The following is a 14111-nucleotide window of genomic DNA, read 5'->3' on the forward strand; positions in this document are numbered from 1 at the left end:
GCAACACCTGGATCAAATCTAGGCTTCATTAATCTGTAAAATGTCTTTTTTTCTCTACCCAAGCTCTTCTCCTCCCAGTGTACAAAGCAAAACATAGCGAAGAGCTCTGGGGGAGGCTGGGCCTGGAAGAGGCTCAAAAGAACCTAATCTCGTACTTCTGTGTATGTTTTTGCTTTGTAAAGACTTTTGTATACGTTGTTGCTCCAGATGTCAGCAGCAGAAGGGAGCAGTCAAGCTGCAGCCAACAGAGCAGCCACAGGAGAGGGATGTCATGGACACACTGCCCAGCCAGGGGCCAAACCAGCAAAGGTGGCATCGCCCTCACTGTCCCCACGGCAGCAGCCAGCTCTGTTGGTATTCACAAGCCTATTCTCAGTGCTGACCCTGCTGGTTTGAAAGACAGCCTGGCCACTGTTGTTAAGGGCATCTATGTCTCATCTGCTCTCCCACAAGGAGGGGAGCTCAAGGGAAAACACTTGGTTGGGTCTGAGCAATGGCTAGAGCTGGATGTCATGGGCATGACATTGTCCTACCAGCTACCAAAATGAAGGAAGCGTAACACAAACAACCAGTTGTACAGTGAAATGGCCAAAGCCCACATTGATTAATCTCCAGCATCGGCTCTAGATTCCAGTAGTTGTTTTGATCTGTGTGTTAAATAACACCAGTGCCTTACTGAAAGTACATTTGCAGAGGTTTAACAGCAATTAAATGCATATGTATCTCTTGCATGGGAGCTGAGCTTCACTGAATATGGTTTCAATAATCAAGTGGTATTTTGTTTACATGCTGTAATTATGATATTAAAATCTGTACCTAAACCTCACTGGAGACAGATTTTTTAATGCATGGCAGCCTTTGCAATGGACAGCAGGATGCAGAGGTAAAAGGTGACAAGATGGATGTGGGGTGAGCACTCATAAGATTACCCAACACCACAAACACAGCTGAGTGGGGTTCCTGGTATCCAGCAAGATGGGCACAGTTCTCAGCTCTTCAGCTGAAAACTACTGGATGGCTAGCTGGAATCCCTGAAAGATGGGCACCAGCAGGAGACCTATTTGGGATGCTCTGTCTCCCAGCAGAGTCATAAGATGGATGAAGTATTTATCCTTACAGCTGTGGCTGTAAGATTCAGCTAGGGCTCACACTTAGCAGGAAGATTATGCTCCACTCAAGTGATAGGATGTAGGATGCCAAATCTTAGCCCTTTAAATTTGTCTAGGCCTGCTAGGTAGGGCTCAGAATTGCATGGGGGAATTTACCATTTGGAGTAAAGCTTTCTGGAGAACCAGAACCACAAATCAAATACAAGGTACTCAATACCATCTTTGGCTCAAAAGCTTTCAGCACTTTCCCTCTCTGGATTTGTATCTCCCTCCTTGTGCTGTCTTCTCAACCTGCAGTGTAAACTTTTGGAGAAAGGCGCTCAGTTGATACCGAATGCTTGACCCAGAGCTTGCCTAACAAGCCATAGCCAGTGCCCCAGTGAGGACATATCCAGCACATTTAGCCCAGGAGATAATCAGTAAGAGGTGGTGAGAAGTATTTGAGATCTTATATTTTCCCTCAGTTGTGAATGTGGACAACCCTGCCCCATTCCATGGCAAAGTCAGATCATGATGGTGGGAACAAACCTCCATTTGCCCACTGGAACTGGGAGAAAGAGCTAAATGCAGGCAAGTAAAGGTGAAAAGAAGTTGTGTTTTCATGATTTTCATCTCTCCACCTCACAGCCCATGCTTTTCCCTGCCACCTCCCACCAGCACCCCAACTACACTGCAGAAAGGAGTGACTGGAGACTGCCTGGTTGGGATGTCCTCCTCCAGCCTCAGTCAAGGGATTTGGTGGGGAAGGTCAGTATGTAAGTAGTAAGTAAGGGCAGAAGCTCTAGACAAAGCCCCTGCATGGGCCCAGGCAGTGTAGGTGCATTCTGTGCCTGCCCACAGCACCATCACGGCTAGTGCCAGGTCAGATCCTGCCAGGGACATGCCAACCTCGCCATGCCAGTAAGCTGGACACCACGGCCCAGGCTCTCTGGGCTGCGTTATATGACCAGCTGAGCAGGATCTAAATGACTGCTCTTCTCTTTAAAATCTGTGGCCACAAAGGAGAGTTAATTTCTTTGTCATGTGTTGAGTTGATGAATTTCCTCCAAGCAGAGGAGCTGCGGGAAGAGAAACAGTCAGGGGCTGAGATTAAACGGTACCTCCAGTCCTAAAAGCGAAGCAGATTTGCCTGTAGTGAGTTTTCCTTTCCAAAAGCTGCGCCTGGATAATCTCAGTTTCTACCTAAGAGATAGCAGAGCTGTCAGGACATACTGCATGCGGCCACACAAGAAAACACAGACGTGACCCCTTGGCTCTTAGGAACAAATGTAAGGGGGAGGGGAGGAAAGAACTAGCAGGGCAAAGAAAGCAACAAAACCCAAATTCATACAGCAAACAAATGTAAGAGCTGCTATTTTTACTCAGTAATCTACATGCCTGGCCACCTTCCTATTTCTTCCATTTTTAATCTACAACAAATATCTCTGAACTGTGCTGAGACAATAAATCTGGGGCCCTTTGAAGACCTTGGGCGGCAGTGCAACAACAATACACTTAATAAACTAAACATTTTAGAGATTCATTTTCCCTTTGATCTGCAGCATGGTACCCCCACTGCATGCGTGTGCACACCCCGACGCACGTGCATGTCCTGCTGAACCCACCATGCCATGGGAGGTTGTTCCCCCACCGCTGGTGGTGGACATGAGAGAGGTCATAGATGGCTGTAACACACAATGTGCACCCGCTCAGAGATGCACATGTGAGCAAAGCTCTTTCGGTAAAAGGACACCGTCGGAGCGGTGACCACTCCAACGCTGGTAAACAACAGAATTTAAGGTCACAGTGGCAGAATTAATTGTTCAATGGTAGGGGCAGGAAGTGGTTATAAGCAATAGGGTTTGTTTCTTTTTAAAGCACAGTGAGAGAAGAGGAAAGGAACTTTATTGCATGATATCTTCCTTGTACCCACAGGAACCTCAGCAGAGTCACGTCCATGAGATCTGCTTTGCAGCCTTCAGCCCTGAACTAGCAGAGTTAGTGAGGGCAATGGCTATTTGTCATCCTTTGTGTAAGCCTGCACTGGACACTTCGCCTGTGGGGTTCACAGACAACTGTTGACAGTGGAAAAATAATGAGGCACTGATCACTTCACCACTCTAGTGGCTCTATAGCTGAGTCCACTATGGCCTCCCACAGCCATTGAGCTGAAAGGATGCAGAGTGTTTATGAACTGCACGTTACTCACCAGTGCAAGACCCACTTAATTCCCAAATACAGCTCCCCTGGGACAGCAAAATTGTTGTAGATTAGCGAGAAAATGGGATCTCTAAGCACAGCAATTTGGGGCAAGAAATTAAAAAATCACAGCTCAAAGAAAGAGAGTGAAATCTGGCTGTGAGAGGCGTGCGTGGCCCAGGCTCATATTTCCTGGTCACAGAAATGTGAAGGCCCTGTTTCATCAGATCAGTCTCCAGGGTCAGTACTCACAGAGCTCTGTCACAATAGGCTAGGGAGATCAGTCCCACTGAGCCAGAAAAGAGGTGGTCACATGTGGAGACAACCTGGCCTCTTCTCAGAGGACTCTCAACCAAGGGCCAACCTGGATCAAACGTTTTTGACTTACATGAACTGGCACGATCATGGTAGGAGCGAGGAGATCCATGAACGTGTCACCGATGCTGCAAACAGATCAGCTACAGCATTTGCTGTGTGATGTGTATGTTGGAGATCCTGGGGAACAGACAGAAGGTTGCTGCCTGTCATTCTTACTCATTTTCCGGATAATCCAGCCACTTACTACCCTGCCATTGTGGAAGCATCAATTCAAACTCCAGAATACCAACTTCTACTGCTTTTTTGGATTCATTCCTGACATGTATGCCCAAAATGGTTGAGCTGTCACCAGGAGGTGTCCCCTCACTTAATTGATTCTGGGGAAGAGCTGCACCAGGCACATGCAGCTGTGGGGCCAGAAGAGCAGGGCAGTAGCTGCAGCATATTGAATCAACAGCATCCTCCAGCCCCTGCACTCCAGAAACCAAAGGGAGGACAAAACCCAATCGTTTGACACAAATTAATTTCCTGCAAAGACTTCAGAGTGAGTTAAAAGCACACGCGAGTGCACACACGCAGAGCCCAGACCCTGAAACCCGACCCGGTGCAAGCTGCAGTGAGTCAGCCGGACACGGAGGGAACCGGGAAGCTCTCCATCCCTGCAGGAGACGGATGCGAACTGTGCTGCCCCTCATCGGTTTGAGTCGGCAAGCGGAGGGAAGCGCCAGTGTTTGGACAGATGCAGGTCTGTGTCACAGGCAGAAGGGCTGAGGAAAACGCTGATCCTCCGCTGCCCACTATGGATCCCCCCATAATAATTTTCCAGGCTCCTTTTAGCCATCTTAGAAGAGCTTGTTCTCCAGCTGCCTCCCAGGCCCCTCTCACGCTAGGTCTTCTAACCATGAGGATTGTCAAAGCCAAGCTTCAGGCAATTCTCCCAACCAAAATCAGAAGATCCTTCTTAAAAAGTAAGATTTCTTTTTAAAGGGTTGAGGTCTTCGGTTTGCTTTCTTGCTGTGAAGGCTACACGCAAGCTTTCCTCTCCCCTCAGGAGGCCTGTTGTCATTGCTTTGAGGACGTGAGAGATGAGAGCCACGTGTAAGCACAGCACTCCAGGAGCTGGAGCTTCAAGAGTATTCAAATGGCAGACCCCGAGGAGAGGGAGTAAATTTGTCTCTGGTGTCTCAGATCACACACAGGGGCTGGTTGTCCAGTGCCTGTGAGCAGGTGGGGGTGGCTGGGATGTTCCCCCAAACAATTCATTCTGCTTTCAGACAGTTCACATGGAGAATAAGTATGGGACTAAACACTGGTTACACGCTCTGTACAGCTTAGAATTTAGGGGTCAGAGGAGCTCAGAAATTAGGGCTGGAAAAGCCTACAGGAGGCTGTTGAGTCCATCACCAGTCTCAAGAGTGCATCAGCTATTGCTGCACTGCTTCTGACATGTTTTCCCAACCTCTCCTTTGAGATACATCCACCAATGGATTTCCACCACTCTTCCATCCATTAGCAGGGGTGACCTAGGACATGCTTAATTTAGGCAGGGAACAGAGAAAGTAAACCCTGGGGTGACTTTACTTTCCAGGATGAGAGAAGAGAAGAAAGTCAAACAGAAGTAAGGAGATGGATGGGAAAGCTGAGAGGAGCTACAAAAAACTGCCAAGATTTTGAATTTTGTCTCCTTCCACCCTCCAAGAGCTAAACAAACCCCAGTCCTCCTCTCACTACATCTGGGGGCTCGAAAGGCTTCCAGCTGGTTGACAAAAGAAGAGTCAGAGCCACGTCAGCACCGCATGAGGTCACATCACCCCGGGAGGTGATGCGTGAGACCGTGACTGTAAACCCCCGTCTTTGTCACAAGCCAGCGCTGACCCCAGGAGTAAGGTCGTGTTGGGGAAGACACGTCCCCAGTAAGTGGCACTGCTCTCTGCCATCCAAACAGCCTCTTGAGGTTGTCAGGTGTTGGTGGTGTCCATGCCAGGGCCTCAGTGCTGCAGCAGCTCCCCGGCAGTTGGCTCATTGCAGTGCAAGGTTCCAAGCCTGTTACAGCCCCGTAATAGCAGAGCAGCTCCACTCAGTACAATTCAACATTACCACTGCTGTTGATCTTGGCGTATTATTTATCCATCTTCCGAGCCATAAATTTCCTTCCTGGACTCCGTGACTGGCTTTATAACCGCGCTCTTTGCGCTGAGACTGCAAAGCCCTGGGGACAAGACCTTTGCCTCCGCACTTTCTATTTAGGGCCATGCAGCTTTATGACACTAACAGAAAGAGTAACTTCCCAGATGACTTTGCAGCCATCCCAGAAGTTTCTTGAAATGCTACTTTTTTGGCTACTCAGAAGGTCACCGATAAGAGCAGGGATGTCTCAAGCCCAAGCTGCTGTCTCATGGGGAGGAGGAGATCCTGGTAGCTCACTTGCAAATATGACCTTCAACAAAGCATGAACTCTTTCCCGTGTTCTCCCAGATGGATCAGCATGACATTCCCCCCCAGAGTCTCATTACTTGGCCTCTGTCTCCCAAGTTTGAAGCCTTTAAGGAGGTGAGTAGCCCCACCACATTATCACTGGAGGCTCAGCTGCCTGTACAATCTCTGCACCAAGATCTGGGAGCTCAAGGGAGACCAAGGTTTGCACTGCACACGTTGGTGTTTGACTCTCACAGAGGCCAGAGCTCGCCAGCCTCCTGGCTTGTGCATCAGGACCAGCATCAGTTGACTCATGCTCCAATCCCCATCCCAAAGTCGGTTGTCCCCACCAGCCTTCTTGCTCTGGGCCTCTGCAAGGGTCACTTCTCATTGGGGTGAGAGAACCTCAACAATGCTTTCCATCCCTGCCTGCCTTAGCTTGGAGGGGTCCCTTGAGCACGCCATGAAAGGAGAGGCACATCTGGGCTGGATTACGGGGTGGTGCAGTGGCTTTTATAGCTACAGATTCCTGCATATGTTTCTGAGCAGGACATATATGCTCATAGATCAGAATGCAGAGAGCCCCCAGGGTTGAGGACCCTCATTTTTTATATAAGTCATTCCAGGTTGTCCCCTCTTTGGAGGGCTCAGCTATGGACACCTTGCAGGCTGGGGTCAGTTGGAGGAGATGCTCTGGCCGATGCTGTGGCTGATGCTTTCCCACTGGGCACAGAGAATTGCTTTCTTTTGAGAACAGAGGCCAAACAGAGGGAATCATTTATACCATTGAGAAGTGGGTGTAACACTGCAATTTACTGGCATATTGCAGCCACAGAGGCAGTGACTTCGCATGGATAAGGAGAGCTCTGAAGAAAACAAGGGAGGAGGCAATGAGGCTGAGAGTAAATCCACAGAGATCAATAATGTTACATTAGATTTACGCCAGTTAGTAAACCAAAGGTTGTGGTCTGCGCTCCGCAGCACTGGTTTATCACAGCTCCAGATTTTATGCCACGGTCACTGCAAGCAGGATCTGTTCCCTGAGGTTTTAGAAATAACCTCTTTCTCTCAAAACCCTTTTCTTTAGCTGTCTGTGGGTTCAGAGAAAGAGACAATGATGTGTGGATGGAAAAACAATAAAAAAAAGAACTAAATTAAAATTAAAACGCAGCAAGCTCCAAAGAATTTACAGATGTCTCTCCTCTCCTTCCCCCCCTGCTTCCCCATGGTCAGCTGTAAATATTTATCTGGCAGGCTGCAGTGAAAGGCATGGCCCAAAACACTTAATCACAATTCCAGCATGGCTGCCCTCCCGAGCACCCCAACCTTGGGGGACGGTGTTTTTTTCTGCAGCATTGCTAGAGGAAGGTACTTCTGTCCTTACGAAGGCAAACAAGCACCTTCAAAAGCAATTCATAACATCTCCAACATGGGCTGCTGGGTCCTTTGTCTTCTTCTTTGGATTTTTTTTCTTTTTAAAGGGCCTGATTTTCTTTTTTAACCTGAGTGGCAAAGATGGGCAAGCCCTGCCACCCCACTGTCAGCAGCAGCCTGGTGCTGATTGACAGGCAGAAGTGGAGTTGAAGTTGGACTGGATCAGTGAGGAGGTTTGGGAAATATTCCCCAGAATCAAAGGAATCCTATTTCTGTAATTCACCTCAAACTGTTCCACAAGTATTGATCAGACCTGACCCTATCTCCCCTATGAAGAGTGGCTGTTTCCAGGGTGGAGCCTTGGCAGCTTCCATGGGTCACTCAGCAGAAATTTGGGACAAGTGGAAGCACTGCTAGAGGCTGGCAATTTTAGGGGCTTTGCTTTTGAGGATGCCCAGTAAGAAATACTGTTGGCACAGGGATTGCTGTGCAGCAATAGGTACCTTCAAAATCAGGAGCAAAGACCATGGGAGCAGGGACTTGCAAGCCTCACTCCCTGGTTTTCATTTTCGTGGCGAGTCTGGCCTTCTGACGGATCTCCCTGCAAGGATACTGGGAAGAATTTCCCTGCCTTCAGTTGCACTGTTCCTCCCCACACACAACCATTACACAGGGCTCTAAACCCTGTATATTTCTATTTTTCTATCTCCTGATGGTTCACTCTCCTGTTTGATATGGACGAGCTTGGAGAGGAGAAAGGACCATTACACACAAGGCCGTGGCTCCTGTGGAACACACCCTCAGGGCGTCCCTCTAAGTTTGCTCCAGCCTCACAGACAGAGGCTGGAGCACATAAAGAGGCAGCCAACGTTCACTTTGTGTCCCAGCTTCCAGCCTCCCCAGCCAATGCGTGGCAGAGTCTTCCTTGGGAGAAGAAATTAAATGTCCCACCAAAAGCTTGGTTGCTACTTCACCATCGTGATTATTGCCTCCGTTTCCAGCTGAAACACGAATGTATTTTATTTTTACAGTTCTTTGCTATTTTCTGCAGGGAGTGGCACACTTTGGCCAAGCAGAGCCATACGTGACATCATATTTTCTTATTGGCCTTTATTGCACTGCAATTGCCTCACCAGTTATTGCCACTTACTGCCGAGTAGCTCGTTTTCACCACCTGATTATTTATCAGCCTGCCTTTCTGCCTTCCTGGGCATTGAGATTCACTTCACTTTCTCCCTCCTCCTTGCCAATGTTTCCAGTGTAAATGATGCTTTGTCAGCACATCTGCAAACATGTAGATTTCCTTGAAAAGGTAAGTCCACTATTTGGTCATTTAGAGCAGTAACCACACAGATAAAGTATAAGTAACCACACAGATAAATTGGTCTGAGGTTAATCTATTATCCTGTCAGGGGCCATAGCAATTTTTAACAGACTCAGAGCCTACAGAACTTTTAAAGCCCCCTCCCTGTAAATATAAATATATGATAATCTCAGTTTCCTTCAAGAAATAAACTCCCTCTCTGCTGTAATTATTGTGACCTTGCCATTGCAATGCAAAGGGTACCTGAAAGTGCAGCCCAGCTAAACCCAAAAGTTTTCAAAACCCAGAGTGACCAGAGTTCAAATCGCACAGTTTTTTAATCTATTTTTAAAGCCAGGGCTGTGAGATTTGAGGCCTTCTTTGATATTTTGAAATCTCTAGGGCTGCTAATACTGTAGCAGTTAACTGTGTGCACTGACACCAACTGCAGCACCATAGGGGGCTGTGGGATGCTCTGGGAACAGCATGTCCTCCTACGGCAGGCTTTTCCAAAGGGCACTGTTTGCGTTGACCAAAATGGACTGCTGACTTTTTATTACACATAGGGTACTGTACCATGGGAGATTTCCAGTCTCCCTACTGCTGCCCATGTCTGAGCCCATCCCATTGGCTACCCAGCATCACATCCCGAAGTGCCAGGCCCACCCTTTCCCCTTGCAGTGTAATAAACGGCAAGGCGCAGGGGGCACATGGGGAGAGGCTGCTTTTATGGGAGGGTGTCTGGGGTCCTGGACAAGACAGAGTGAAGGTGAGGGGTGGCTTTGCATTATCACCCCTGAGGACAGCCCCAGTAGTGCCAGGCACTGCCTTGGCAGAGGATGGGACAGAGCTTTGCTTTGTGTGCCCATGCAATCGGGACCTGCTCATGCTCCATGGGGTTAACACAGTATTGAGATTACCCAGCTGTAATTCCCATCATCTGTCAGTAGCTGGTCCTCATGTCCAGCAGTCAGGCACTCAGGTTGGCTGGTTCATCCATCAGTCCCCTGTCCATTGGGACAGCCAGGTACTGCTGCCTTCATCCTGCTGAGGCAGACCATGGCAGGGTGGGGAGGGCATGTGGGCAGAGAAATATTCTCCATACTGCAACTGCTGCCAGGCTGACAGCAGTGGCCAGAGCCAGGTTTTCCCACGGTTCCTTCACCTTCCCGTCAGTGCTGAGGGTGAGGTGCCAGCCTAGCCCGGCTGCTGGCGGGCTCTCAAGGGGTGGGGAAGTGGAAGGGGCTGCCCAGGCTCAGCTGGAGCTTCTCTGACCCAGACATCAAGCACGATGCCGTTTTGGCAATGCACTTTGTCCTCCTGTTTTGTGAGCCAAGAGTTTTTAAACCCACAGGGAGAAGAACCTCTTCTTCCTCTCGGGCACCACCAGTCCTGCTTTTGGCTGCAGGCACTTCTTTGCTGCACGCCCCTGAGCTGCAAATGGGTATCTGCTGCCACTCTTTCTCTTGGCTTATCAAAGGGAACAAAGGAAAGAGAAATCAAGCAGATCTTTGCTGTTTGCTTTGCCTCTTCAGGAACTGATTACACAATGGGAACAGCAGTTTGTCAGCCTGGCCAGTGCCACCCTCCTCCCTGCCCCTATTTCACCCCAGAATCAGCAAAGTGGCTGCTCCAGGTAAGTCCCTGAGAAGCAGGAGGCTCATGTTGCCTGCAGGCACCATGGGGATCTGCTGACTGGAAGGCAGCTCTGCATGTTCCACCATCTTCAAGGGACATCTTGGGTTCAGGGTCACATCAGCTCAGGCACATCCCCATCTGCCTGGCATTGGTCTCAGGGTCTTTCTGCTGTTCACAGATACAGGGGCACATCTCTGCTGGCAGCTGTGGTGGGACACCTGGACACAGCATCAAAGAGAAATTGAACCTTCCCTCTGTCCCTGCCATAACGGGAGCCCCCACCACAGCTGCACATCCCCAACAGCCTGGCCCAGCCAAGATCATGACATGAAACGATGACATGAGATACACCCTGTCTATTTCTATCCCTGCTCTTCCTGTCACAAGCCCAGGAAGCTCAAATTATTTGCCTGATACAGAGGAGGCAATGGAGTGATTCAGAGATCAAGAAACTTTTCATTTCTCAGGCAGAAAAAAAATACTGCACCTTTGCAGTAAGTAAATCGTTTGGCAGTGCCAGCACCACAACAAAATGTGTTGTTCTCCTGATTCAGGATTGTCAAAGCCGGGCCACCAGTGAGCTCAGCCATCAAGCAGAGGCAGCGCTGGCATCTCCAAAGCCTGATGGCTCTCCAGAGGCTTCCAACCTGTACAAGTCTTAGAGAACTTGTACAGTTTCTGAGCGGCTATCGTAAGGAAAGGGCTAAAACTTTGCCAGGAAGCTGCCAGATGCTGTGGGAAGGTGAGATGAGGAGTTACCCAGTCTATGGCACCCAGCCTCTTACAGTGGCAAGCAACCGCGCAGCAAGTGACCACAGCTGAGAAGCCTGAAGTCTCTGGCTCATGTCCAGAGCATTTCCAGGCACACTAAAATCAGCCCAACAGCCTTGGTCAGCCTCACCTCCACAGAGCAGCAGCATCACTCACAGAGAAAAGGCCTGGTCATGCAGGAAGCCCTTGGTAGCATCCCCAGCTCAGGAGGTGCCTTTTGTGGGCTTCCCTGAAGTCCTGGGTCTGGAACATAGGAGCATGATGGAGCAGCTCTTGCTCTCTCCTGGCCTCTGTTCCCTCCTGACTGGGGCTGGAGAGGTATGGAGGGACTCTCAGGTCTCATCCTGCACACCCTGGACAGGGTTGCAGTCCTGGTTCCTATGGCCCAACCGAGCACTGGGCAAAGCCACTCAACCACCCCAGCTCCTCACTCTGCTGAAGAACAGCTGTAACACCCTTTGGCACATGGACAAAGCTCGTTGAAGGAGCAATGGGAAGTGTGAAGCCTCTCTAAATACCTTGTTCATGGTGTTTAGACAGCACTGCCTGTGGGCCAAGGCACAAAGAGATTGGATTCCCATGGCCCCAAATTATAGAACATGTTCTTCTTTTAACTGGTGCTTCAGATGATCTCAATCACCTGGGATCAATTGTGGTGGTTAACCACTCTGCAGTATCTACCTCAAGTACTCCGGTTAGCGGGGACACTTCTGCCACCTGCTTCCCTTTCCATTTCAGCCCCAGCTAACAGTTTCTCTAAGGACCTAAACTATTTGCTTACTCTGTTCTGCATTTCAGCTCCAAAGAGAGGATCTTTCCTCTGTGCAGGACCTGTGAGATTCAAAAATAGCTGGAAAATTCAGTATGCACAAGTAAATTTGGTGTGCACAAGTAAAATCCTATTTACCACAAACATTGTGCTGTCTCCCAGGGGCAATCATTAGATTACAGTTTGTAGAGCACCAAAATAATGAAAGCCCCAGAAATACCACTGGAGATGGAAAGGTCAGGTGATTTAATAGGAACCATACGTGCTGCTCCAAGTTTTCTGAGTAATCCAGCTTCTGCTTGTCCTCGCTGCATTACAGACATGATGCATCATCTCCCCTTTCCTTGGCTTCATTATGGGGAATGAATCTCCCCTGAGACCCTAATTGCTTCAAATGCTCTCTGCTCTATTTATATTTGATTTTACCCAGTGGTTTCAAGCAATACTGATCCTGAATGACTGTTGATCTAGGGCTGTACCCTGGCTGACATCTGCTTTGAAGGAATTGTGTGCAGGTCTGTTTGAGTAACATTACACAGGGCAGAGAGGACTCTGCTCTTCAGTTAGAGCCTTTATAATGATCCAGTCAATACAATGTTTTTCTTCACAGAGCCATGTGACCACAATGGTTTTCATATCTGTGGATTTAGTTTCAGGCTAATGTGTATCTTTCCCCTATCTTCGTGTGGGGTCCTGGCCTCAGCTGCCCCCTGCCTCAGTTTCCCCCTCACAAACTGGTCATAGCTCCCCTCACTTGGGCCAAAGTGCTGCCAAAACCTTGATAATCCACCCTGCCCTATCTGAAAAGGGACCTTTCCTGCCCTGCATAGTGGAAATACCCGCAGCAGGCCCCACTGCTGGCAGCCCTGGCATCCAGAGGTCAGCAGAGAGGGGGAGGAACATTTGTACCCTCTCAGTGCACACAGACCTGCTTCATGGCCTGGGCAAAGCGGTGCCTTCCCTCTGCTGCCACAAGGACAGAGGCACGGCTCAGTCTGTGTGGTGGCGGAGGGTGGGGGGCAGGAGGAGCACAGAAAGCAGACAGATGGCTACACAGCCAGCCCGGCTATTACCGGAATAAATTGGGTAAATCACAGGCTAAGCAGTTGCTCTCCCTGCGGTAGAAGAGGATCTGACACTGTGATTGAAAATTAGCACCATCTCAGAGGCAATCATGGCTGGGAAGCTTGCTGTGCTGGGAAGCTCCGCTCAAATGGGTGTTGCACTTGGAGTATGTTATTACTGCACCTTAAACCACAAGAACAAAATGTTTGGGACATGCTAATGACACCAGGAGAAACAGAAGCATTTTGATTTGGTAGTAATTGTAGTGATTATTTGCTACCAGGGCAGACATGAACACAATATAATGGGTCTGATTATTTATCAGCATTCAACACCAGAAAGAAAACAATGCTGGTAAATAGCAGAGGGTTTATTTTGGGGAACTGTTTAAAGCCAAGAAAGGACAAAACATCTCTGTTCAAAACAGGGCCCATGGAGGGTCTGTGGTGAAGATCTGAAAAAGGCTTTCAGGATTCACAAGAGCTGTATATGATTGAGGTTTGGCCCTGATGTGTTTGGCTTGGTGGCACTGCCAAGGCCAGGTTTGCTGAGAAGCCTGCCCTTGGGCAAGACCCTGACCAACATACTGCCAAATGTCACCCACTGGCAATGAAACCACCCAGGGCAGAACACTCTGGCAACCCACTTTGGAAAAACTTGGCAAAGATGCTTTAAGCACTTGCAGGAGCATCACAAACAGGAGAGCTGTAGGCACACCAGGACAGGTCTTACACCAGCAATACTCACCGTCCCTCAGTGGGGAGCAAAGGCCTGTGACACCCCTGCTGTAGCCTGCCAACATGCTCCCAGGCCACTAGAGCAAGGACAGATGCTGACAAGCCTGCCTTGGAGTGTCTACAGCACATGCCAGGGCAAGGTAGGCATTGCTCCTAGGGGACCCTTTGGTAGAAAACAACTTTCCTCCCTGTGCAGATGGCAACCACTTTCCTTTCAAAGGGGCTTTGTTGTCTCCCTTCACTTCCCCACTTGGCATCCAGCTCCCATGGCACTTTCGGTTCCTCCACTCATCCAGCCTCGGTGCTACTCTGCTGTGAGCACGTCAGACAGGAACATGCAATCAATGCTGGCCAACCCACTAACAGACCCAGCTATTATTACAGCAGGCACTGATGTGAGCAGCCACAAAAGCAAACAGAACTTCGGGCTCCTC

This window comes from Corvus moneduloides, chromosome 3 (assembly GCF_009650955.1).
Source record: "Corvus moneduloides isolate bCorMon1 chromosome 3, bCorMon1.pri, whole genome shotgun sequence".
In the NCBI taxonomy this organism is placed as follows: Eukaryota; Metazoa; Chordata; class Aves; order Passeriformes; family Corvidae; genus Corvus; species Corvus moneduloides.